The sequence below is a fragment of the Thalassophryne amazonica genome, chromosome 2, assembly GCF_902500255.1.
Source record: "Thalassophryne amazonica chromosome 2, fThaAma1.1, whole genome shotgun sequence".
NCBI classification, from domain to species: Eukaryota; Metazoa; Chordata; class Actinopteri; order Batrachoidiformes; family Batrachoididae; genus Thalassophryne; species Thalassophryne amazonica.
Window position 1 is genome coordinate 147,666,435 of NC_047104.1, and position 24,399 is coordinate 147,690,833.

The 24,399-nt window shown below is 40.7% G+C and overlaps 1 pseudogene; it reads left to right on the top strand.

Moving 5' to 3' along the window:
- The window catches only part of LOC117532330, an 83,457-nt pseudogene that overhangs the window by 15,749 nt on the left and 43,309 nt on the right, over window positions 1-24,399 (top strand).

The window sequence follows — 24,399 nt, forward strand, 5'->3', positions numbered from 1 at the left end:
ACAAAATGAATGCCTCGCAGATGTGAAGAAATCATGAAAAGCTGTGGTTATACAACTAAATACTAGTTTAGTGATTCACAAGATTACTAAAAAAGCAGTTGGAACATAATAGTTTTGAGTTTGTAGCGTCAGCAGCAGATGCTACTATTATTGTGAACACCCCCTTTTCTACTTTTTTGTACTAATAGCCCAATTTCATAGCCTTAAGAGTGTGCATATCATGAATGCTTGGTCTTGTTGGATTTGTAAGAATCTACTGAATCAACTGGTACTTTGTTTCCCATGTAACAATAAGAAATATACTCAAAAACCTGGATTAATCTTTTTAGTCACATAGCACTACTATTATTCTGAACACTACTGTATATGCAAGATAGCAGGTATTTTGGACAGCAACATAATGTTTAAAAATAAAAATAGCAATGCAGATGTACAGCACAAACCTCCGCCAACACTAGTTACCAATTCCACCTAATTTTACCTTGGAAAAAAATTTGTGCTGTTAGAAGTGGCTTTTCATAAGATAAACTCGATGATTTAAAGGTTTTCATATTTGTATTTGATAGTAAACGTACACGTATCTTGAATTAATTCCTCAAAATAGCCATTCCGTGTATCTCTTATGTATAAGCACTGGGGCCAAAATGTCACTTCTAATTGATTTTTCTCAAAATTAAATCACTTTTTCATTGGCTGATCCTCAATCATTCCACCATATAAATCTGATAAAAACTGTTTGTTATTTTGTTAACACTCAGGCACACACAGGAAGGAAAACAATACCCTCCTGCATGCTGGTGTGAAGACGAGCCTGTCTCCTTATGCTCAAGCTTCCTGCCTTAACGATTTCAGCTGGAGCAGCAGCATTTGATTGCCAGTGGACCCTCGCCACCCCCAGTTTTTCTCTCGCATAGTGTGTTTCGGAATTAAACTTCAGCTTTTTGCGGATTGTGTCCATAAAGCTGTTTCTATTATGTGGAAGGTCATACGTCAGCAAATCCCTGTTTCAAAGGGACACAATGGATGTGGATCTGTGCGCTTGTGTCCAAGTTAGAGTGTGTGTGTGTGTGTGTATATCACTATCACACACACACAATGGTTCATCATACATAGTTTGTTCTATAAAAGAACTTCAGAAAGTATGCCTTGTGTTGTGTTTAGACTTTTAAGATAAGTTTATGAGAGGTAAGAAATGGGTTGACTGAGGTCTGGGTTGAGAACCCGTAGCACTCATTATATTTTTGAACAGGGATAAAGCGGCAGCAGTGACACCTCTGAAAACGTCTGAATATTGTCACCACTTGGACCTGGTCTCATGTCGCAAACAACTGGGATTTCTCAGATATAGCGAATAGGATTAATAAATGGAATAGTTTTGATTGTGTTGAATGTTTGGTCTCCAAAGTAAAGGTCAAACAAGGTCAACGTCCATTGGATTCTACGTATGATATGTGACATATGTTACCCCATAACATGATAACTAAGCATGATACATGGTCCAAACTATTCCTTTTTAAAACCCTATGAACTCAACGAATAATTTGCATCATGTTTTACCAAAATTGGAGCAACTTTAACTTTTGACCTCTGTACAAACTGACACTGACCTTTGTCACCATTTTTGCTGTTTTTACCCCATAACTCCTGATCATTCAGTCATAGATAGTCCAAACTATGCTTTTTTGGAATCTTTACAATTACACAAATAATGTGGTGTAGTTTTCAAAATGATTTGCGCATTTTTAATTCTGAACCCTGTGTAATTCTTCAATTAACCCCTACCTGGCCGCCAAGTGAAAATTCAAGTGGCCAGTCGGTTTGATCAAAAGAGTAAATGTCTAAGGAGTATTTGTGCCAACTTTGGTGCTTGTATCACCATTTGTACGATTGTTTCAATTATCTGCTGCACTAATACTCTGATGCTGCAACACCACTATTACTGCAGTTTTGTCATGGTGGCATGACCTGATTAGGTTTCAGTATCGGACCTTATGTGACGCCGAGCTGTTGCAGAACAGGAGGCCACCAAGCCTGCTCCTGACGATCACCTACAAACTTATCATGGAAATAATCTCTGGTGACCACGGTGAAGTGACTGTGTGTTTGTGTGTAGGTGAGCTGTCACTGCCAGCCTACGTCAGTCCATACGCAAAGGTTCCCAGGGACCCAGTGGAGAAGAGGGAGAACACTTACATCTGGTTGGAGCTCCATATGCTGGAGCAGGCCCTGCTGGCCACCTGTGTGGGCAGCATCACAGAGCTCAGTAAGTGTGTGTGTGTGTTTGTGTGCTGTGTCTGGCTCTGCACTTGGCTCCTGTGTGTTTGTTTAACCTGTGATAGCCATTATGTAACAACCGCGTACTTGTTTCCTGAACACAGCGACACCTTCACACCTTAAGACCACTGTACCTAAACATGTAGACGCTCATTACAGACGGGGGGGGCTCAGCGGCTCCACTGTTCAACTACATCTTATGAACCCATCTGACCTTCACACCACGCTTTTTTTTTTAAGCTTGTTTGTTTTATGAGAATGTCTCCCAATTTGGCTGTCAAACCAGGACACATTCTGAACAGTGCAACCAATGGATTTTTCATTCATTCATTCATTCATTCTCTGCCACTTATCCAGATCCGGGTCAGGATGCAACAAGGAATATGATGAATTTTGGATAAATGTTTTCATGCAGGTGATCTGGTGTCTCGAGCAATGCACCACATGCAGCGTCTTCGCAGCTCGTGCACTACCATCGGTCCTACTCATGCAGCCAGTCAGCCGTCGGTATCCTGGGCACCGAATGCCCTCCACACACTCTACTATTTCCTGTCCAGCTCCCAGATGGAGTCGCTGGAGAACCCGAACCTGGAGCCTCCGACCATGACACTGACTACAGAGAGGTAGAGCAGTGTGTGAATGAACAAAGAGACACTGAATCAGTCGTGGATCGCTTTAGTAACTGTAAAACATTTTCACAACAGTCTTATGTTGCATTGTGCAAAAGTGGCTTTTATGAGTTCACTTTTTTGCATCATAGTCAGATTAAAACAATGAATTAAGGGGTGGTAGCCAAGTGGTTAGTGCGTTTGGTTTCAGTATGGAAGGTTCTCGGTTCAAACCCCACCCATGCAACATTTCTCCATGTAATGTGGAGTTGCGTCAGGAAGAGCATCCAGCATAAAGTTTATGCCAAATCAAAATGCAGATCTACCTCAGATCTGCTGTAGTGGCCCAGAGTGAAAAACAAGGGAGCAGCCGAAGGGTTTTACAAGTCAGATTAAAACAACGGGCCTCGTGAAAAAAAAAAAAAACGTGTACTAACAGAATCACATTGAATCCGATGTTCTCTGGGTTCTTCACACAAGTGTAGTGCTTCTGGAAAGTATTCACTGTGCCCCACATTTTGCTATGTTACAGCCTGTGGTGGGCACAGATAAAATTAAATTCGATAACAGATAATCAGATAACTAAAAAGTTATCTTTGATAAAGATAAAACAATAAACCACCCAAAAAAAATGTACCAGAAGTTACAGATAACCTCATCACTCAACCCAATCACAGCGCTGTCGTCAGGCAGAGGTCTTGGAAAATAAAGCACTGCTGAGTTATGGTTTGGAGTATAAATAAAATGAATACTGATAGAATAACTCCATTAATGTCAATTCTATCATTTGTGCAAAGGTAAGATATAACATATATCTTTTAATGTTGAATAATGCACTAATTCTGAAGTTTTGTAACAAACACAGACAGATGGCATTCTGGGTAAAACCTTGAAAACTTGAGACCTTGAAAACTTGCAAACACAAAATTCCAGATAATCTGTGTTGCTACTTGCTATGTTTAAGATGCATGCAATTTAATAAAAGCAAACACAATAACAACATCTATAAACCCAGAGAATATATTTGCTTGCGTTTTAGGCACTAGAGTTTAATGCTGTTGTCCTGATCAGAGTGTCTGAAATGTATTTCTCCTGTCGTGAACGTACTGAGATTACCGTACTGAGATTACCCTATCACCCATAATGCACCTGGACACAGCATGCCCCACACTAAAACCTTAAAAATTAGTGCATTACTTTAAAACTAAAACATATATCTGATATTTTCACTTTATAAAACTTCACAAGTGATGTTAATTTAAATAACTTGTGCGAAATAAGTTTGATTAAAATTTGAACCATAAGTTAAAAATGTATGCCTCTAGATGACTTGGGTGATATTGGCCACATATAAGTATGGGGTTAAAAAAAATAGTTTTTTTTTGGTCACCAGTTCTCCTTTGCCTGCAGAGGATTGAGTGGTTTCTTCTAATAGCAGCTCTCTTCTGTTTGCAGAGGGTAGAACTACACATTTGTTTATTTTTGTTTACCATGTTAATGGTCTAAAAGTTGTCTATTGGAAGATAATTAGTCTGATAATGGTTTTCACAGTTATCTGAAAAGATAATAACAGCCTTATTCCAAAATGGGTGAAATTCTTTTTTTTTTTCCATCAAAATTCTTCCCACAATACCCCATAATGATAACATGAAAAAAGTTTTTTTTTTTTTTTTTTAGATTTTTGCAAATTTATTCAAAATGAAAAAAAAACCCACCAAAGAAATCACATGTACATACATATTCACAGCTTTGTCGTTATGGGGTGCTGTGAGTAGAATTTTGAGGGGAAAAAATAAATATATTCTATTTTGGAATAAGGCTGTAACATAACAAAATGTATAAAAAGAGAAGTGCTGTGAATATTTTCCAGATGCACTGTAAGTGGCATTGGGGTGGGAGACATGAAGCCATTAACATATAAACAACTTAGATATCACAGAGATTCAATGGGAAGACCATTGCAGGTCACAGCAAACTCATTTGTGCCTAAACTAAATTCATTCATGGGATTAAGATTCAAATGTCATCCAAAATGGCTGCCAATAGACCCTTATCATTAAAATACATAGTAGGAACAAACAATAGACTTAATAATGACAGAAATCATTGGTGTTTTAGTGAAAAAACCCTATTTTGGTGGCCATCTTGGACGCCATCTTGGATAAGTGGCTTGAGGCCAGTTTTCATTTTTTGGGAACATCCTGATTGTGTTTTGGGGTCATCTAAGGAACCTAAAAAAGTTGGTTTGGTTTAGTCCTGGGGTGGAGGGGGGAGGGTCCGCAAAGGTAGTAGTTGTAGCTCCCCTAGTAAAAGTGCAAGTATTTCATTTTGCATGAGCAGCCACAGCCTCATAGTGGAGTGGAGCAGAAATGGATTTTCATACAACAACACAGAATACATTGAGGCCTTCATCTCCCATGTGCCTTCTGGCAAACTGTCGTTGAACTTCCAAGTTTTCTTTTTAAATAAAAGCCTCCAGTCTACTTCATGATGAAGCTGATGGTATAAGTTGTTGTTTTTTTCTAGCCTCATAAAAGATTTCTCATAAAATTTCACATTAAATACTTTGAATGTTAAGAAGTTATTAAAATAAGAAGCAGTATCTGTAATAACAGCACTGCAATGCTTCTCCAGACCCTTCCTGCTCCTCCCGCCGCTAATGGAATGGATCAGAGTCGCTGTGGTGCACGCTGAGCATCGCCGCAGTCTGTTGGTGGACAGTGATGATGTCAGACAGACAGCCAGGCTGCTCCTTCTGGGATTGGACTGTGAGCCCAGACAGCTGAAGTAAGTTAGAGGACAACGAGGTCGTGACCCAAATAATAATCTGCACCTGGAAATGAAAATGTACGACTATGTTAATAAAATATTTTTAGTTTTATGATTTGGGCTCAACCTATGCTGTTAACATGTTAACTGGTGCTGTGGTGAACGATATGCTTCCTGATTTTAGTACCAGACTGTATTTTGGGAACAGTAAATTATTTTCCATTTTGAAGATAAAGTGTGCTCAGAGTGGCACAGAAATCATTTCATTCCGTCTCTCTGCAGGTCAGAGTGCTGTGTCCAGTCCTTTAAGTCTCTGGATGCTGAAGCTGCTTCAGCAAAGTTCCAGCTGGATTTGGGTTTCAGGATGCTGTGCTGTGGTCGGGCTGACCTGGTTCATCAGGCCACACAGATCCTGGGTCCGGATGGGGTCAACACCATGGATGATCAGGTAACAGTCAGTGTTCTTTGACAGTTCCATTTTCTTCTTTGTTTTATTTGTGTACTTTATTTGAAACCTTATGTTATAGTAATATGTTGAGCATTTTGAAACTTTGAATCTTTGAATATTTCTGTAAAAGATTTTGAGAATTGGTTCAATCAGTGTTTTGTCTTTTTAGTGAATCAGAATTCATTTGTTGGCGGAGGTAATGAATTTTTCATATATCATCATGACATTTTTACTGAAGATTCATATTCTGATAGGCAATAACTGATTCAATATCAAGGTCAAAGTCATAGGTCAAAGTCAAGAAATATCTTGAAAAATTGGAAAAATCCCTGTATTTATCATTGATTGATTAAAAAAAAAAAATCATATCTCTGTCAAAGAAGATCAGATTTCTTCCATATTTGAGAGGTATACTTAGGGGTATACTTTACTGACAAAAGTTGATCTGGATTTGATTCAGATTACAGATTTTAACCAGTTTAATGTATATTTTCCATTATATCTTAATCAAACGTGCTTCAATCACTCTCATATTTGAACATGAGGTGCAGACTGACACCCACTATCACCTCACAAAGTTTGATCTAGATTTGATCCAGATTACAGATTTTATGGCCATTTAAATTTAACATTAAAAACCCAGTTTAATGTATATTTTCCATTATATCTTAATCAAACATGCTTCAGTCACTCTCATATTTGAACATAAGGTGCAGACTGACACCCACTATCACCTGACAGTTTGATCTAGATTTGATCCAGATTACAGATTTTATGGCCATTTAAATTTAACATTAAAAACCCAGTTTAATGTATATTTTCCATTATATCTTAATCAAACATGCTTCAGTCACTCTCATATTTGAACATGAGGTGCAGACTGACACCCACTATCACCTGACAAAGTTTGATCTAGATTTGATCCAGATTACAGATTTTATGGCCATTTAAATTTAACATTGAAAACCCAGTTCAATGTATATTTTCCATTATATCTTCATCAAACATGCTTCAGTCACTCTCATATTTGAACATAAGGTGCAGACTGACACCCACTATCACCTGACAAAGATTGATCTAGATTTGATTCAGATTACAGATTTTATGGCCATTTAAATTTAACATTGAAAACCCAGTTTAATGTATATTTTCCATTATATCTTAATCAAACATGCTTCAGTTTGAACATGAGGTGCAGACTGACACCCACTATCACCTGACAAAGTTTGATCTAGATTTGATCCAGATTACAGATTTTATGGCCATTTAAATTTAACATTGAAAACCCTTGTTAATGTATATTTTCCATTATATCTTAATCAAACATGCTTCAGTCACTCTCATATTTGAACATGAGGTGCAGACTGACACCAACTATCACCTGACAAAGTTTGATCTGGATCTGATCTGGATTGTGAATTTTGTGGCCATTTGAATTTAATATTGAAAAATCCATTTGGTGTACATTTTGCATAATGTCTCAATCAAATGTGCCTCAATCACTCTCATTTATGACAATGAGGTGCAAACTGGCACTCTCAATAAACAGACTAAGTTTGATACACATCTGCTCCGTATTACGTATTTAGAGGATATTTGATTTTAACATTGAAAAGCCTTTTTGATCTATACTTTGTATTATATTTTAGCTTATGAAAAACCACTTCTAACAGGACTTTGACCTTGAAAATTTTTTTCCAAAGTAAAAATTTGTGGAATTAAAACTGGTGTTGGTGGAGGTTTGTGCTCTACGAGGACGGTGTGGTAGTTAACATTGCGATCATGTCAGTAAGTGCACTGTGTGGTTGTAGTAAAAACCTGCTCCATCTCAAATCTTTAATAAAAAAGATCAAGCCCGCGAGCCCCGCCCACCTACCTGTTGCTAAATGTATAATTGTGTTCCTGCAGGGAATGACTCCTCTGATGTACACGTCTGCAGCAGGAGATGAAGCGCTGGTGCAGATGCTCATGGAGGCCGGTGCAGACCTGGACCTGCAGGTACAAACACCGCTCTGTATCGGCCTTTTGCCGAGTTTCAAGAGTCACACAACCAAAGTGTGTTTCTCAGGTTCCAGGTTGCTCTGTCAGTCATCCAGCGGTTCACCCCGGCAGTCGGCACTGGGCGGCCCTGACGTTCACTGTGCTGCGGGGACACCTGTCCGTGGCTCAGGTGAGACCACCGTGTTGTAACATGATGAGGACTATATAAGAGGCTTTTGTTTTTTCTGAAAACAAATGCATTTTGTCTTGATACCAAACAAGTGTGGCGCCTTTAGAAGTGGCTTCAGTGTGCTCTAAAAACTTTTAGCAACCTCCACCAATAATTCTACATTATATGTTTGAATAATATCATTATCACATGTGAAATACAGCACGTTGCCTCATGAGAAACGGACTGCATTTCTGCAGCGCTTTTTTCATTAAATGATGCAGACGTTCAAAGGGCTTTACAATCATGACTCATATTCACCCCTTCACGGTTTCCCAGAAATGTGATCTCGGGTGTGGATTGTTGATGTAATGTTCCGGTCTCGCTCATAGGGTGATGATGGCATTAAGAAACAGCCTCCAGCAAATTGTCAAACTATGTCAACGATTGTCAAAAGGGTGGAGGACAGTAACCGTGGTTAAAACAACATGGTACACCAGACAATGGCACTTGCTGTAAAAAAAAATATAGATATTTTTTTTTTTTTTCCCATTTTTGATGCTTGCCATAGCAAGAAGTACAGGTGTAATGTCACTTTAAGCTGTAAACAATGAGAAAAGATGGACAGCCAGAGACGGTCTATTTACAGTAAGTGCACAGACACCAGGTTTATATAGACAGAACATCTATAGATGGTATCAGGTAAAAAAAATTAATAATGTGTGTCAAATTACAGAGAAAAATGAAGTACTGTTACAACAAGTAAAATAAATAAATAGGCAACCATCAGATCCAGAGTTTCCTTTTTAATATAATGCTAAAATCTTTCTTTGAGTTTGGGAAATTGTCCATAAATTTAACACTGAAAAATGACTCATGTCATCACCTTCCATCTGCAAGTAATTATGCAAAAACAACCACTATGATGGTTTTACTACTGGCACTATAACACAGTGCAGGTCTGATGAACATAATTTTTTTTTGTCCTGGGTTTCCTGAGTAATCAAAAAGCCTCTTAAAAGAAGGTTCAGTCCAAGTGGAAACATTCCAGAGTTCCCCTTTAAGCTCTTTCAAATCAATCAATCAATCAATCAATCAATTTTTTTTATATAGCGCCAAATCACAACAAACAGTTGCCCCAAGGCGCTTTATATTGTAAGGCAAGGCCATACAATAATTATGTAAAACCCCAACGGTCAAAACGACCCCCTGTGAGCAAGCACTTGGCTACAGTGGGAAGGAAAAACTCCCTTTTAACAGGAAGAAACCTCCAGCAGAACCAGGCTCAGGGAGGGGCAGTCTTCTGCTGGGACTGGTTGGGGCTGAGGGAGAGAACCAGGAAAAAGACATGCTGTGGAGGGGAGCAGAGATCGATCACTAATGATTAAATGCAGAGTGGTGCATACAGAGCAAAAAGAGAAAGAAACACTCAGTGCATCATGGGAACCCCCCAGCAGTCTAAGTCTATAGCAGCATAACTAAGGGATGGTTCAGGGTCACCTGATCCAGCCCTAACTATAAGCTTTAGCAAAAAGGAAAGTTTTAAGCCTAATCTTAAAAGTAGAGAGGGTGTCTGTCTCCCTGATCTGAATTGGGAGCTGGTTCCACAGGAGAGGAGCCTGAAAGCTGAAGGCTCTGCCTCCCATTCTACTCTTACAAACCCTAGGAACTACAAGTGAGCCTGCAGTCTGAGAGCGAAGCGCTCTATTGGGGTGATATGGTACTATGTGGTCCCTAAGATAAGATGGGACCTGATTATTCAAAACCTTATAAGTAAGAAGAAGAATTTTAAATTCTATTCTAGAATTAATAGGAAGCCAATGAAGAGAGGCCAATATGGGTGAGATATGCTCTCTCCTTCTAGTCCCCGTCAGTACTCTAGCTGCAGCATTTTGAATTAACTGAAGGCTTTTTAGGGAACTTCTCAACAAAAATATAAACGCAACACTTTTGGTTTTGCTCCCATTTTGTATGAGATGAACTCAAAGATCTAAAACTTTTTCCACATACACAATATCACCATTTCCCTCAAATATTGTTCACAAACCAGTCTAAATCTGTGATAGTGAGCACTTCTCCTTTGCTGAGATAATCCATCCCACCTCACAGGTGTGCCATATCAAGATGCTGATTAGACACCATGATTAGTGCACAGGTGTGCCTTAGACTGTCCACAATAAAAGGCCACTCTGAAAGGTGCAGTTTTGTTTTATTGGGGGGATACCAGTCAGTATCTGGTGTGACCACCATTTGCCTCATGCAGTGCAACACATCTCCTTCGCATAGAGTTGATCAGGTTGTCAATTGTGGCCTGTGGTATGTTGGTCCACTCCTCTTCAATGGCTGTGCGAAGTTGCTGGATATTGGCAGGAACTGGTACACGCTGTCGTATACGCCGGTCCAGAGCATCCCAAACATGCTCAATGGGTGACATGTCCGGTGAGTATGCCGGCCATGCAAGAACTGGGACATTTTCAGCTTCCAAGAATTGTGTACAGATCCTTGCAACATGGGGTCGTGCATTATCCTGCTGCAACATGAGGTGATGTTCTTGGATGTATGGCACAACAATGGGCCTCAGGATCTCGTCACGGTATCTCTGTACATTCAAAATGCCATCAATAAAATGCACCTGTGTTCTTCGTCCATAACAGATGCCTGCCCATACCATAACCCCACCACCACCATGGGCCACTCGATCCACAACATTGACATCAGAAAACCGCTCACCCACACGACGCCGCACATGCTGTCTGCCATCTGCCCTGAACAGTGTGAACCGGGATTCATCCATGAAGAGAACACCTCTCCAACGTGCGAAACGCCAGCGAATGTGAGCATTTGCCCACTCAAGTCGGTTACGACGACGAACTGGAGTCAGGTCGAGACCCCGATGAGGACGACGAGCATGCAGATGAGCTTCCCTGAGATGGTTTCTGACAGTTTGTGCAGAAATTCTTTGGTTATGCAAACCGATTGTTTCAGCAGCTGTCCGAGTGGCTGGTCTCAGACGATCTTGGAGGTGAACATGCTGGATGTGGAGGTCCTGGGCTGGTGTGGTTACATGTGGTCTGCGGTTGTGAGGCTGGTTGGATGTACTGCCAAATTCTCTGAAACGCCTTTGGAGACGGCTTATGGTAGAGAAATGAACATTCAATACACGAGCAACAGCTCTGGTTGACATTCCTGCTGTCAGCATGCCAATTGCGCGCTCCCTCAAATCTTGCGACATCTGTGGCATTGTGCTGTGTAATAAAACTGCACCTTTCAGAGTGGCCTTTTATTGTGGGCAGTCTAAGGCACACCTGTGCACTAATCATGGTGTCTAATCAGCATCTTGGTATGGCACACCTGTGAGGTGGGATGGATTATCTCAGCAAAGGAGAAGTGCTCACTATCACAGATTTAGACTGGTTTGTGAACAATATTTGAGGGAAATGGTGATATTGTGTATGTGGAAAAAGTTTTAGATCTTTGAGTTCATCTCATACAAAATGGGAGCAAAACCAAAAGTGTTGCGTTTATATTTTTGTTGAGTGTACAATAGTCCAGCCTAGAGGAAATAAATGCATGAATTAGTTTTTCAGCATCATTCTGAGACAAGACCTTTCTGATTTTAGAGATATTGCGTAAATGCAAAAAAGCAGTCCTACATATTTGTTTAATATGCGCTTTGAATGACATATCCTGATCAAAAATGACTCCAAGATTTCTCACAGTATTACTAGAGGTCAGGGTAATGCCATCCAGAGTAAGGATCTGGTTAGACACCATGTTTCTATGATTTGTGTGGCCAAGTACAATAACTTCAGTTTTATCTGAGTTTAAAAGCAGGAAATTAGAGGTCATCCATGTCTTTATGTCTGTAAGACAATCCTGCAGTTTAGCTAATTGGTGTGTGTCCTCTGGCTTCATGGATAGATAAAGCTGGGTATCATCTGCATAACAATGAAAATTTAAGCAATACCATCTAATAATACTACCTAAGGGAAGCATGTATAAAGTGAATAAAATTGGTCCTAGCACAGAACCTTGTGGAACTCCATAATTAACTTTAGTCTGTGAAGAAGATTCCCCATTTACATGAACAAATTGTAATCTATTAGACAAATATGATTCAAACCACCGCAGCGCAGTGCCTTTAATACCTATGGCATGCTCTAATCTCTGTAATAAAATTTTATGGTCAACAGTATCAAAAGCAGCACTGAGGTCTAACAGAACAAGCACAGAGATGAGTCCACTGTCCGAGGCCATAAGAAGATCATTTGTAACCTTCACTAATGCTGTTTCTGTACTATGATGAATTCTAAAACCTGACTGAAACTCTTCAAATAGACCATTCCTCTGCAGATGATCAGTTAGCTGTTTTACAACTACCCTTTCAAGAATTTTTGAGAGAAAAGGAAGGTTGGAGATTGGCCTATAATTAGCTAAGATAGCTGGGTCAAGTGATGGCTTTTTAAGTAATGGTTTAATTACTGCCACCTTAAAAGCCTGTGGTACATAGCCAACTAACAAAGATAGATTGATCATATTTAAGATCGAAGCATTAAATAATGGTAGGGCTTCCTTGAGCAGCCTGGTAGGAATGGGGTCTAATAAACATGTTGATGGTTTGGATGAAGTAACTAATGAAAATAACTCAGACGGAACAATCGGAGAGAAAGAGTCTAACCAAATACCGGCATCACTGAAAGCAGCCAAAGATAACGATACGTCTTTGGGATGGTTATGAGTAATTTTTTCTCTAATAGTTAAAATTTTGTTAGCAAAGAAAGTCATGAAGTCATTACTAGTTAAAGTTAATGGAATACTCAGCTCAATAGAGCTCTGACTCTTTGTCAGCCTGGCTACAGTGCTGAAAAGAAACCTGGGGTTGTTCTTATTTTCTTCAATTAGTGATGAGTAGAAAGATGTCCTAGCTTTACAGAGGGCTTTTTTATAGAGCAACAGACTCTTTTTCCAGGCTAAGTGAAGATCTTCTAAATTAGTGAGACACCATTTCCTCTCCAACTTACGGGTTATCTGCTTTAAGCTACGAGTTTGTGAGTTATACCACGGAGTCAGGCACTTCTGATTTAAAGCTCTCTTTTTCAGAGGAGCTACAGCATCCAAAGTTGTCTTCAATGAGGATTTAAAACTATTGACGAGATACTCTATCTCACTTACAGAGTTTAGGTAGCTACTCTGCACTGTGTTGGTATATGGCATTAGAGAACATAAAGAAGGAATCATATCCTTAAACCTAGTTACAGCGCTTTCTGAAAGACTTCTAGTGTAATGAAACTTATTCCCCACTGCTGGGTAGTCCATCAGAGTAAATGTAAATGTTATTAAGAAATGATCAGACAGAAGGGAGTTTTCAGGGAATACTGTTAAGTCTTCTATTTCCATACCATAAGTCAGAACAAGATCTAAGATATGATTAAAGTGGTGGGTGGACTCATTTACTTTTTGAGCAAAGCCAATAGAGTCTAATAATAGATTAAATGCAGTGTTGAGGCTGTCATTCTCAGCATCTGTGTGGATGTTAAAATCGCCCACTATAATTATCTTATCTGAGCTAAGCACTAAGTCAGACAAAAGGTCTGAAAATTCACAGAGAAACTCACAGTAACGACCAGGTGGACGATAGATAATAACAAATAAAACTGGTTTTTGGGACTTCCAATTTGGATGGACAAGACTAAGAGTCAAGCTTTCAAATGATTTAAAGCTCTGTCTGGGTTTTTGATTAATTAATAAGCTGGAATGGAAGATTGCTGCTAATCCTCTGCCTCGGCCCGTGCTATGAGCATTCTGACAGTTAGTGTGACTCGGGGGTGTTGACTCATTTAAACTAATATATTCATCCTGCTGTAACCAGGTTTCTGTAAGGCAGAATAAATCAATATGTTGATCAATTATTATATCATTTACCAACAGGGACTTAGAAGAGAGAGACCTAATGTTTAATAGACCACATTTAACTGTTTTAGTCTGTGGTGCAGTTGAAGGTGCTATATTATTTTTTCTTTTTGAATTTTTATGCTTAAATAGATTTTTGCTGGTTATTGGTGGTCTGGGAGCAGGCACCGTCTCTACGGGGATGGGGTAATGAGGGGATGGCAGGGGGAGAGAAGCTGCAGAGAGGTGTGTAAGACTACAACTCTGCTTCCTGGTCCCAACCCTGGATAGTCACGGTTTGGAGGATTTAAGAAAATTGGCCAGATTTCTAGAAATGAGAGCTGCTCCATCCAAAGTGGGATGGATGCCGTCTCTCCTAACAAGACCAGGTTTTCCCCAGAAGCTTTGCCAATTATCTATGAAGCCCACCTCATTTTTTGGACACCACTCAGACAGCCAACAATTCAGGGAGAACATGTGGCTAAACATGTCACTCCCGGTCTGATTGGGGAGGGGCCCAGAGAAAACTACAGAGTCCGACATTGTTTTTGCAAAGTTACACACCGATTTAATGTTAATTTTAGTGACCTCCGATTGGCGTAACCGGGTGTCATTACTGCCGACGTGAATTACAATCTTACCAAATTTACGCTTAGCCTTAGCCAGCAGTTTCAAATTTCCTTCAATGTCGCCTGCTCTGGCCCCCGGAAGACAATTGACTATGGTTGCTGGTGTCGCTAACTTCACATTTCGCAAAACAGAGTCGCCAATAACCAGAGTTTGATCCTCGGCGGGTGTGTCGTCGAGTGGGGAAAAACGGTTAGAATTATAAACGGGTTGGCGGTGTACATGGGGCTTCTGTTTAGAACTACGCTTCCTCCTCACAGTCACCCAGTCGGGCTGCTTTCCCGGCTGCTCGGGATCTGCCAGGGGGTAACTAACGGCGGCTAAGCTACCTTGGTCTGCACCGACTACAGGGGCCTGGCTAGCTGTAGAATTTTCCAAGGTGCGGAGCCGAGTCTCCAATTCGCCCAGCCTGGCCTCCAAAGCTATGAATAAGCTACACTTATTACAAGTACCGTTACTGCTAAAGGAGGCCGAGGAATAACTAAACATTTCACACCCAGAGCAGAAAAGTGCGGGAGAGACAGGAGAAGCAGCCATGCTAAATCGGCTAAGAGCTAGTAGCTACGCTAAGCTAGCGGATTCCTAAAAACACGCAAAGTGAATAATGTGTAAATAATTTAGAGGTGATTCAGCAGAGGGAGTGCTTTAGTTAAGGCACGTAAAGATTACACTGGGAAACAAATCGTAATCTAGATAACTAGATCAATATAACTGCGCAGATTAAACAGCTAACAGATACAGAAAAACACCGCTGTGCTCCGGAACAGGAAGTGATACAATACCGCAGTGAGAGCCAACCACCAATAGAGGCAAATCAAAAAAATACAAAAGGCAAAGTTGACCTTTGTCTTATCGTGTTTTTGGGAGGGATGGAATGGAAGACAGAAACTCAGAAGTCTGAATGCTCCATAACAGATGTGGGTGTTTTAACAGCTCTTGCTGGAGGGCGGAGCAGATGTGGAGGGCGGAGCCCTGTTGGATGGTCAGGAGAGCTGCGCTGAGACGCCGCTACAGCTAGCTGCTGCTGCAGGTAAAACCTCCGTGTGTTTTGTTTCCATATTTCCGTTTCCTTTACAGAACAGCACGAATATATATATATATATATATATATATATATATATATATATATATATATATATATATATATATATATATATATATATATACATACACGAGGTCTGTTAGAAAAGTATCAGACCTTTTTATTTTTTGCAAAAACCTGATGGATTTAAATCACGTGTGCTTGCATGTACAAACATTGAACCTTCGTGCGCATGTGTGAACATTTTCACGGCTGTCGATTGCATCATTTTCTGGTAAGCAGCCTTTGTGTGAGGACATGTGTTGTGCGCTCGGCGGAGTTTCATTTCAAGGAAAAAGACGGAACGACTGGAGCAGCGCCGCATCAAATTTTGCCAGAAACTGGGCGACAGCCAGGTGGGAACCATTCGGATGATTCAGACGGCTTTCGGTGTCTTTTCAGTCGTGTGACTATCTGAGAAATTGTGGAAGAGGAGGGCATGTCACAACATGTCCTGTGAGACTTTCAACACGCTTTTGTCGTCAGCAGCAGCATGAATTTCACCGCCACTCTTGTCATGGCCAAATCTTCTGTCACAGTGGAATGTGCCGAAAAAGTGCTGATGTCCTCCTCTTCCACAGTTTCTCGGATAGTCACATGATGGTCCCACATCACCACAGCGTTCACTTTGGAAATGATCTGGTCATTTCAGCATGTTGATGGCTGACCGGAGCGCAGCTCGCTCTCCACCGTTGTGCGGCCGTCTTTAAACCGGTTGTACCGTTCCTTAATATGTGTGATGCCCAAAGCATCGTCACCGAAAGCCATCTGAATCTTCCGAATGGGAACACGTCTCACACAAATGCTGCTTACCAGAAAATGATGCAATCGACAGGTGTGAAAAAGTTCACACGTGCACACGAAGGTTCAAGGTTTGCTCATGCAAGCACATGTGATTCAAATCAGGATCATCAGGATTTTGCAAAAAATAAAAAGGTCCGATACATTTCTAACAGACCTCGTATATATGCATGCCTGGATTTTACAGTCCACTACATGTGCACTCAACAAAAATATAAACGCAACACTTTTGGTTTTGCTCCCATTTTGTATGAGATGAACTCAAAGATCTAAAACTTTTTCCACATACACAATATCACCATTTCCCTCAAATATTGTTCACAAACCAGTCTAAATCTGTGATAGTGAGCACTTCTCCTTTGCTGAGATAATCCATCCCACCTCACAGGTGTGCCATATCAAGATGCTGATTAGACACCATGATTAGTGCACAGGTGTGCCTTAGACTGTCCACAATAAAAGGCCACTCTGAAAGTTGCAGTTTTATCACACAGCACAATGCCACAGATGTCGCAAGATTTGAGGGAGCGTGCAATTGGCATGCTAACAGCAGGAATGTCAACCAGAGCTGTTGCTCGTGTATTGAATGTTCATTTCTCTACCATAAGCCGTCTCCAAAGGCGTTTCAGAGAATTTGGCAGTACATCCCACCAGCCTCACAACCGCAGACCACGTGTAACCACACCAGCCCAGGACCTCCACATCCAGCATGTTCACCTCCAAGATTGTCTGAGACCAGCCACTCGGACAGCTGCTGAAACAATCGGTTTGCATAACCAAAGAATTTCTGAACAAACTGTCAGAAACCATCTCAGGGAAGCTCATCTGCATGCTTGTCGTCCTCATTGGGGTCTCGAACTGACTCCAGTTCGTCGTCGTAACCGACTTGAGTGGGCAAATGCTCACATTTGCTGGCGTTTGGCACGTTGGAGAGGTGTTCTCTTCATGGATGAATCCCAATTCACACTGTTCAGGGCAGATGGCAGACAGCGTGTGTGGCGTCGTGTGGGTGAGCGGTTTTCTGATGTCAATGTTGTGGATCGAGTGGCCCATGGTGGCGGTGGGGTTATGGTATGGACAGGCTTCTGTTATGGATGAAGAACACAGGTGCATTTTATTGATGGCATTTTGAATGCACAGAGATACCGTGACGAGATCCTGAGGCCCATTGTTGTGCCATACATCCAAGAACATCACCTCATGTTGCAGCAGGATAATACACGGCCCCATGTTGCAAGGATCTGTACACAATTCTTGGAAGCTGAAAATGTCCCAGTTCTTGCATGGCCGGCATACTCACCGGACATGTCACCCATTGAGCATGTTTGGGATGCTCTGGACTGGCGTATACGACAGCGTGTACCAGTTCCTGCCAATAGTGCTCACTATCACAGATTTAGACTGGTTTGTGAACAGTATTTGAGGGAAATGGTGATATTGTGTATGTGGAAAACGTTTTAGATCTCTGAGTTCATCTCATACAAAATGGGAGCAAAACCAAAAGTGTTGCGTTTATATTTTTGATGAGTTTAATACCCCAAATCTTACATTACATCAAATTCAGAGATCCCCAAGAAGAAATCTGCAATAGCACTACAGTTACAGATAAATGACATCAACAATATTACTCAGAAGCAGTGATGGCCAATTATATAAATATAATTTATTTTCATTTATATAGCGCCAAATCACAACAAAGCTGCCTCAAGGCACTTCACACAAGTAAGGTCCAACCTTACCAACCCCCAGAGCAAGCACAAAGGTGACAGTAGTAAGAAAAAACTCCCTCTGACGATTTGAGAAAGAAACCTCAATCAGACCTGACTCAATGGGGTGACCCTATGCTTGGGCCATGCTACAGACACTCTTGACAATACAAATGTACAGAAAATTTTGAGAGGTCATGCTGGTGTCCAGGATGGGAGGCATAACCATTGCAGAAGAAGACACCTCAAACAGAGGAAAAAAAAAAACAGATTCAGGTGGCAGAAATACAACAAATACAGTATAATTTGTCAGCATTAAGCAACAAGAAAAACAGAAGAAATACTAAAGTGATCACCGGCCACTAGCCCAAAGCTCCACTAAAAGACCCAGAATTTGCATAAAGTTGAGGCCGCCACCCGCTCCATTTCCTAATAACATTAATTTCAAAATGTAAGAAGAATAGTACCATACTATACCAGTATGCTAGCCATATGAGATGGGAAAAAAGTGCGTCTTAAGTCTGGACTTGAAAGTCTCCACAGAATCTGACTGTTTTATTGACGGAGGGAGATCATTCCACAGAACAGGGGCACGATAAGAGAAAGCTCTGTGACCCGCAGACTTCTTATTCACCTTAGGGACACAAAGTAGTCCTGCACTCTGAGAACGCACAGCCCGGGCCGGTACGTAAGGTTTAAGTAGGTCAGCTAGGTCGGGAGGTGCTAGTCCATAAATAATTTTATATTTTATTTTATTTTTAATTTATCAAAAATTACCCCAAGGTTCTTCACTTTTTCAGTGTGATGTATGACACATGAGCCTTGAAATGACAGCTTCAAGAGACTTCCTATATGGAGAAATTAGTCGCATGCATCGCTCGGGTGTCATTTTGGCCCATTCTTCACCACAAACATTTTTCAAATCTTGATTGTTCTGTGGACCTCTTCTATGAACTCTGATCTTTAGTTCTTTCCATAGATTTTCTAGTGGATTCAAGTCCGGTGAAAGGCTGGGCCATTCTAGTAGCTTTACTTTCATTCCCTAAAACCAGCTAAGCATTTCCTTTGCTGGTGTGTTTTGGGATCATTGTCTTGCTGAAATGTCCACCCTCATTTCATCTTCATGATACTGGTAGATTTTTATCAAGAATGTCTTGGTACATTTTTCCATTCATCTTTCCTTCAATTATATGAAGTTTGCCAGTGCCATCTGCTGAAAAACAGCCCCACCCTATGATGTTCCCACCTCCAAACTTCACTGTTGGCATGATGTTTTTGGGCTGATGTGCAGTGACATTTATGTTGCGTACTATGGCATTCAAAAAGTTCAATTTTGGTCTCATCTGACTAGACTATATTCTCCACTATATTCTTTAAATGAGCTACAACATGGTTTTTCTTCAGCAATGGAGTTTTGTGTGGTGAGCATGCATACGGGCCTTGGTAGTGCATTACTTATTGTTTTCTTTTAAAGAATTGTTCAGTTTGGCTATGCAAGTGATTTTGGCTCTTGGACAACCCTTCATTTCACTACTCTGTCAGTAATCTTGTGAGGTCTGGTTTTTTTGGTTTAATGATGTTCTTGATGCCGGTATTTGGTTAGACTCTTTCTCTCCGATTGTTCTGTCTGAGTTATTTTCATTAAATCAAATCAAATCAATTTCATTTATATAGCGCCAAATCACAACAAACAGTTGCCCCAAGGCGCTTCATATTGCAAGGCAAAGCCATACAATAATTACAGAAAAACCCCAACTGTCAAAATGACCCCCTGTGAGCAAGCACTTGGCGACAGTGGGAAGGAAAAACTCCCTTTTAACAGGAAGAAACCTCCAGCAGAACCAGGCTCAGGGAGGGGCAGTCTTCTGCTGGGACTGGTTGGGGCTGAGGGAGAGAACTAGGAAAAAGACATGCTGTGGAGGGGAGTAGAGATCAATCACTAATGATTAAATGCAGAGTGGTGCATACAGAGCAAAAAGACTGATCATCTGCAGAGGAATGGTCTATTTGAAGAGTTTCAGTCAGGTTTTAGAATCCATCATAGTACAGAAACAGCATTAGTGAAGGTTACAAATGATCTTCTTATGGCCTCAGACAGTGGACTCATCTCTGTGCTTATTCTGTTAGACCTCAGTGCTGCTTTTGATACTGTTGACCATAAAATTTAATTACAGAGATTAGAGCATGCCATAGGTATTAAAGGCACTGCGCTGCAGTGGTTTGAATCATATTTATCTAATAGATTACAATTTGTTCATGTAAATGGGGAATCTTCTTCACAGACTAAGGTTAATTATGGAGTTCCACAAGGTTCTGTGCTAGGACCAATTTTATTCACTTTATACATGCTTCCCTTAGGCAGTATTATTAGACAGCATTGCTTAAATTTTCATTGTTACGCAGATGATACCCAGCTTTATCTATCCATGAAGCCAGAGGACACACACCAATTAGCTAAACTGCAGGATTGTCTTACAGACATAAAGACATGGATGACCTCTAATTTCCTGCTTTTAAACTCAGATAAAACTGAAGTTATTGTACTTGGCCCCACAAATCTTAGAAACATGGTGTCTAACCAGATCCTTACTCTGGATGGCATTACCCTGACCTCTAGTAATACTGTGAGAAATCTTGGAGTCATTTTTGATCAGGATATGTCATTCAATGCACATATTAAACAAATATGTAGGACTGCTTTATTGCATTTGCGCAATATCTCTAAAATTAGAAAGGTCTTGTCTCAGAGTGATGCTGAAAAAATAATTCATGCATTTATTTCCTCTAGGCTGGACTATTGTAATTCATTATTATCAGGTTGTCCTAAAAGTTCCCTGAAAAGCCTTCAGTTAATTCAAAATGCTGCAGCTAGAGTACTAACGGGGACTAGAAGGAGAGAGCATATCTCACCCATATTGGCCTCTCTTCATTGGCTTCCTGTTAATTCTAGAATAGAATTTAAAATTCTTCTTCTTACTTATAAGGTTTTAAATAATCAGGTCCCATCTTATCTTAGGGACCTCATAGTTCCATATCACCCCAATAGAGCGCTTCGCTCTCAGACTGCAGGCTTACTTGTAGTTCCTAGGGTTTGTAAGAGTAGAATGGGAGGCAGAGCCTTCAGCTTTCAGGCTCCTCTCCTGTGGAACCAGCTCCCAATTCAGATCAGGGAGACAGACACCCTCTCTACTTTTAAGATTAGGCTTAAAACTTTCCTTTTTGCTAAAGCTTATAGTTAGGGCTGGATCAGGTGACCCTGAACTATCCCTTAGTTATGCTGCTATAGACTTAGACTGCTGGGGGGTTCCCATGATGCACTGAGTGTTTCTTTCTCTTTTTGCTCTGTATGCACCACTCTGCATTTAATCATTAGTGATTGATCTCTGCTTTCTTCCACAGCACGTCTTTTTCCTGGTTCTCTCCCTCAGCCACAACCAGTCCCAGCAGAAGACTGCCCCTCCCTGAGCCTGGTTCTGCTGGAGGTTTCTTCCTGTTAAAAGGGAGTTTTTCCTTCCCACTGTTGCCAAGTGCTTGCTCGCAGGGGGTCGTTTTGACCGTTGGGGTTTTTCCGTAATTATTGTATGGCCTTGCCTTACAATATAAAGCACCTTGGGGCAGCTGTTTGTTGTGATTTGGTGCTATATAAATAAAGTTGATTTGATTTGATTTGATTCTTTCCACTTTCAGATTCAATGCTCACTGGAGCTTTCAGAACTTTAGAAATCCTTCTGTAACTAATGAAATCAGTATGTTTTGCAACGTTTGCAAAGATATTAACAGAGCACTTTGTTTTTACCCGTCATGAGATGTTTCTTGTGAGACACCTTTTTATAGGCCATCAGTTGGGACTGAACCAGCTGATTAATTTGCACTGACAAGGGGCAGGACTGCTCTTGAATTACTGATCAATTTCAGCTGGTGTGTTGCTTTCCACGCTTTTTTGAACCTCCCTTTCTTCATGTGTTCAATACTTTTTTTCCTGTGTCATTTCACATCATTACACATAACTTAATTTCTGTATTTATTTGTTTTGATTTCTTTGTATGTGTGCATTACTTGAGTTGTTACTGATACAGTATCTGGTGATAATGTAATGTTAGCAGCACCTTTAGAAATACATTTACTGAGAAAAATGGTGATGTGTTCAATACTTATCTTAGCCACAGTATATCTCCAGATTAAAAGGGAAAATAATTTGATGTACCAAATCATTGGGAAAAAAGAACCTTGTTCTTGCTTACACAATAACGCACACTGGTCTGCTGTCTGCTGGAAATGTCTGGGATTGTTCCAGGGAATAATCTTGTTTTCACATATGTTATGGGAATCAGGAGCAGGTGTGGTTGAAGATACATGTATCCTGAAATGAGTTTGTTCTTCAGTTTTGTTCATCAGGCTGATGCACTGCTGGAAAGTCCTAGAAAATAAATCAAGAAATAGCTCCAATTGAAATATTTCCTCTTCCTAGGTAATTATGAGATGGTGGGCCTGCTGCTCAATTATGGAGCAGATCCTCTGCTCAGAGTGCACCATGGGAGTTCTCTCACATCACCTTTGTATGAAGACATGAACAGCTTCAGCTATGCTGCAGCACATGGACATCGGTAAGTTGCCATGGACCACATGGATCACAGTGAATTCAATGGACAACCAATTTGTAGACTTGGGCTTGCTTGGGTTTGGGACTAGAGTTCTATCCAAGGGTAGTCGTAGATTCTCACCCACTTCACACTATGGTATTCAAGGAGAAGCACTGGCAACAATAGGCCTATAACAGATTTCTTACTTCATAAATATTGAAGTTGAAGATGACTGTTCTTTTGTAATTACAGCAATTTTTTGAGTGAGCAATCACAGAAGTAGTCCTGCTACCCAAGAATACACTTATGAAAACATAATTTCATTGATTGAAAGTAACACGACATACATTCAAGTCAAGTCTGGGAGCATGTGCTAGTGCCACACTTTACCACACCCACAGCACCATGGATCTGCTTTGTGTCTTCAATGGCAATCACCAAGCCAAATAAATGATCCATCTCCACTTTATGAAAGTAACCACCAATCTGGCACAGCCAGGTAGATTTTGGGCCTTAGCTGTCTCCAGCCAATGTGGTCCTCAATGCTCAGGCACATGGGTGCTGGATCAGGTACAGAGCCACATGGCCAGAATGTCAAAACTCATGCTGCCTCACAGTGCAAGTGATGCTCATCTGGGTCTGACAAAGTCATTCCAGTGGTACCCAATGATCCTCAGACGATCCATTTTAGCAAAGACATCTTGTCATCACCTTACGTCAGTGGTTAGCATGCATGTGTCCCAACCACACAGCCTAAAGACTGTCATTCTGTTGCAAAGATACCGTCATTGCCAAACTCTATTCAGTGACCTCATCCTCATGACTCCACAAGCTCTTCAGTACATGTATATCAAGCACCACAAATTTCTGACAAACAGAAGTGTTACCACATCTGCATATACATTTCCTCTTGTTTGACCTATTAAGTGTTCTTCAACAGAAATGTCCTGAAACGGCTGCTGTTGCAGCCACAGCACCGGAAGGATGACATCCTCTCTCTGGAGGAGATCCTGGCTGAAGGAGTGGAGGAGGAGAACAAAAAAACTTCAAACCAGTCTCCCACTGCTGGCTCTTTGAGCTCTGTTCCCAGGTTGTGTAAGGCCAGGATGAAAGCCCTACAGCAGGCAGCCTACTACAGTGCTGAACATGGATACCTGGATGTAACCATGGACCTCAGAGAGATGGGTGAGCATGCTGTTACCACCAAAGACATTTTAAAGTCAAAGTGAAGTGAACACTGTCTGCTACCATAAACAACAGTTTCCCAAAGCTTTTGAAATAGAGCAATACCTCCACCTGGTGGATATTTACCATTAATGCAGGTACAGTAAAATACACTCAACAAAAATATAAACGCAACACTTTTGGTTTTGCTCCCATTTTGTATGAGATGAACTGAAAGATCTAAAACTTTTTCCACATACACAATATCACCATTTCCCTCAAATATTGTTCACAAACCAGTCT